Below are 4312 nucleotides of genomic sequence, written 5' to 3' on the forward strand. Positions count from 1 at the left end.
GGTCCCCTGCGCCTGACTGACTGGGTTTGCCCAAGCAGGCGCTGTGGACAACTACCTAAGCCGCAAGCCTCCTGATAAGTGAATATAAACGCTTATGATTTTAAAAATCTTATTAAAAATCTTATTAATTCAACTAAAATATCACTATTGTTTAAAGCAGCCTGTTGGAAGATACCTGCAAAGTATTAAACATCACTTTCTCTTCATATTCAGCTAATTTTAAAAGGGTACTTTATAGTTATCTTAAGAATTTAAAAAAAAAAAAAGAATTTTTATCATCTCAGATTTTCACACCTTATCTCCTATCTTTTGTCAAGATTTCTGATGAGTATATTATGGAGAATGACTTTGCAGTAAACAATCTACTTTTTGGATTCTATGTTAATTAAATGCTCCTCCAATGTGGCCTGGACTCTTACTGGTGTATAATTATTTATATAACAACATCTATCGCCTTTCTGCTTTTTAAAAAATCTCCTTAAAACAGAAGAAACTGAATTTAATTCATGAAACTAATCTGACGTTCTTCAATTTTCCTACAATTCCTGTGATACTTGACCACCATTTTTATGTTTTAACAGTATCTTGAGTTTCAAGGTGTCCTACCCAACGGATTAAAAAAAATGTTTGATATAAAAAATGTAGGGCCAGAAATATAGCTCAGTAGCACAGCACCTGCCTAGCATGAGGTCATGAATTCAATTCCCAGTACTAAAAAAATAAAAACCCAAATGCACAGAACTATAAACATGAAACAAATAGAGCAAATCTGGGAAGAGAGCTTTGGCAATGAAGCAACAAGGGAGGAACAGCCTAGAATGTTTCAGAAACCAGTCAGTCACATGATGGCTGTGAGCACTGCTGGAGATGAATGCGTGGGGACAACACAGGAAGTCACTCACTCACTTGCAGCAATGAGACCATGGATCCTGTTGGCCTTTGCTAGCTTGCAGTGTAGGTCTTGTATTTTGTTAAACCACCTCAAACTTAAGGCACCCTAACTAGTAAAGGGGTAAGAAGGAAATTAATAAAAATGGGTTCTGATTGGCATTCCACAACTTAACTGTAACTTTTTCTTTTCAGTTGTCAAAACTTTATATTGAATTTTAGATAAACAGAGTTGTAACCAATTTCCTAAAACACTACTCTTGGTTCCCAATTATGTTACCTAATATCCCTTATTTATCATACATGATGCATAAAGTTAAATACAGAGTTTTGAAATATTTGCTTCCAAATTTTAATTGCCCACCATGTTGATATTTTTAGTTTTATTATTAATTTCCATTAAGAAAATTCTGTCATCAGTAAAATTTTTAAAAACTATGAGTTTGGCACACATTGAGTACTTAATACATGTTTAATGTTCAATTTTCTTAGCTTTTATTTCATTCATGAGTGAACTCCTAGTATATCTGTCCTAGCATCTCCTGGCATCCACCACTGTCTATCAGATTTTTCTAAGCTTCTACCGTATCAATCTAGTTTTTCACCTGGCCTTAATACTTGCAACTTACAATTAACACTAGAAGTTGCTCACTTCTTCTGAGTGTTTTAGCACCTCTTGTTTCATGTTTGTTTGTTTTTCCCTCTGTTGCACCCAGAGTTGGGGCCAGCAAAGCATGTGGTACTAGGCATAGAATCTAGGTCCTTGTGCTTGCCTAGGCAGGTGCTTAGACCACTGAGCCATCTCTGCGACCCTAGCTGCTTCTTTTAAAATGTAGATCTGTTCCATAGTACCTTATTCCTCTTCACTCTTGAGGATAATACAATTTCCTACATTAACCGAAATGGTATAGTACTGGTGTAATCTCCCCAAATTTCACATCATTTTAAAAAAAGCCATTTTATGATATACCTTGTCATACATATGGCCACAGCTTTTCTGTAATTCTAAAGTCCACAGAACACTGACTAAATAAGTGTCCAATCTCTTGTATTAAGCATTTTTGTTTACTCACTGCAGAATTTCCTATATTAAAATTTGAAATACATAAGTAAATGCACTGGATGAACTAATTTATATAATCCATACAACAATTACTGAAAATATATGCTATTATTACTATCCCTGTTTTGCAGATGAGGAAACCGAGGCCCAAGTGATTATGGGTTTTAGGTCACAAAACTGACACAGACAGAAGCTAAAAGTGGACTCAGTGTCCATTAGTTGAAAGTGGATTCAGCGTCCATTAGTTTTCCTTAGTTCCTGCTATAGCAAGCTACTACAATTTGGTGATTTAAAACAATACAAATATATTCACTGTAAAGTTCAGAAATCTAAGTGGGTCTTTGGACTTAAATCAAGAAGGACTGCATTTCCTGAGAGAGTTTTCTTGTCCTTCCTAGGTTCCAGGCACTGCCTGAACTCCTTGGCTCTTTGGCACCTTCCTCTATCTTTGAGACAGTAACATTGTTTCTTTCCTTGCCTCTTTGGGACTGAAGTCAGGCAATCTATCACTGGGCTATACCTCCAGGCCGGTTTATTATTTAGAGACAGTGTCTTAATAAATAGACCAGGTTGCTCTGAAATTTGTAATTCTCTTGCCTCAAACTTTCAAATAATGGTATTACAGATCTGCTCCATAGTACCTTGATTCCTCATCACTCTTAAAAACCTTTTAGGGCTGGTGAGATGGCTCAGTGGTCTAAAGCACCTACTTAGAACAAGCTTAGCAAAGCACAGGGACTGCGGTTCAATCCCCAGCACTACATGCCAGCCAGCCCCGCCCCCTGGTGGGCTGAGCTGGCCACACACACACACACACACACACACAAATAAAAATTTAAAAAAAAAACAAAACCTTTTAATCCTTGGCACCACATGCCTACACCAGCCTGGCCCTGCAGTGCCCCCCCCCCCATGCACTGAGTGGCCACCAAGTCCCAGTGTGGTGGCACACATCTGTAATTCCAGCGCTGGGGAGGCTGAAACAGGAGGATCACTATGATCCCGAGCTGGTAGTGAGACTCTGTACAAAATACATAAATTTTTTTTAAAAAAACCTTTTTATTATAATGGGTCCTGGATACTCCAGGATGTACTATTGTAAAATCAGTATATCAACAACCTTCACTCTATCTGCTAGTGTAATTCCCCTTTAACACCTACAATGGTTTTAATACCCCCACCAAAATTCATACTGAATTTTTTTTTTTTTTTTGCGGAACCAGGGGCCCTTGAGCTTTAGCACTTATTCTACTGAGCCATCTTCCCGGCCCCTCATATTGAAATTTTTTTTTTTTTGTGGAACCGGGAATTGAACTCAGATTCTTGCGTTTGCCAGTCAAGCGCTTATCCTACTGAGCCATCTCCCCAGCCCCTCATATTGAAATTTTAATCTCTGTTCTGAGCTATTAAGAGGTAAGATGGACCAGGTGTGATCATTCAGAGGTGAGGAGGTCATGAATGGATTAACCCATTCGCGGATGAATGGGCTAATGGTTGTCTGGAGACTCAGTCTCTTCTTCAAGCCAGTTGGAAAGGACTTCTGGAAGCTAACAGTGGCGAAGAACAGAGAAACAGCCTCTCTGAAATTTGGTGTCCAGACACTGTAATACAGCAACAGGAGGACAGAAGTGGGTCTTTGCAACCCAACAAGGATCTGAAGCAAAAAAAATTTTCTTTTGTGGCGGAACCAGGGATTAAACTCAGGCCTTTGCATGAAGCAAAAATTGAAGCCAGTGAGGAAAGGAGGGAGGGAAGGAGAGAGGGAGGGAAGGTGGGGGGGGGAGGATTCAACACTGAAGATAGGGGCAAATGGCCTCTCTCCTGAGCCCTGACTGAGTGGGAGAGGATCCAACTGGCAGATGCACTCACTACTGGCAACCCCAGAGTACTCCATGGAGAAATGAATGCATCTGTGGACGCAAGCAGTGAATGCAGCACACTGGGGAGGCTGGTGAGTGGCTCAGGTTCAGACCTCCCAGGGGAGAAGACAACTGGCCAGTTGCCATACTCAGTGACAGGTCAACTGTGCTGGGAACTCAGCAACCCTGAGCTGGCTCTATCTAGCAGCTTCCAGGGTTGGGATGCAGTGGAACCAAGTTCAAGTCAAGGAGGTCAAGGAGGTCAAGGAGCCGAATTAAGAGGGCTGGGAGCTGACTTCAATCTCTCAGGAGGCACACAGAGTACTGCAGGCTGAACAAATTGGGTTATAGCCTCACAACCAGAAACTAGCCTGAACTGGAATTAAAAGTGCAGGCTTGCTGGGATTATCCAATACCTCACTGTAAATCCACAGCTAACTTGCTGGAGTTAATCACCATGGAACTGGACTATTTAACCACTCTGTCTACCAGTGACAGCACA

Source organism: Octodon degus, unplaced genomic scaffold (genome assembly GCF_000260255.1).
Source record: "Octodon degus isolate 3935 unplaced genomic scaffold, OctDeg1.0 scaffold00075, whole genome shotgun sequence".
Taxonomy (NCBI): domain Eukaryota; kingdom Metazoa; phylum Chordata; class Mammalia; order Rodentia; family Octodontidae; genus Octodon; species Octodon degus.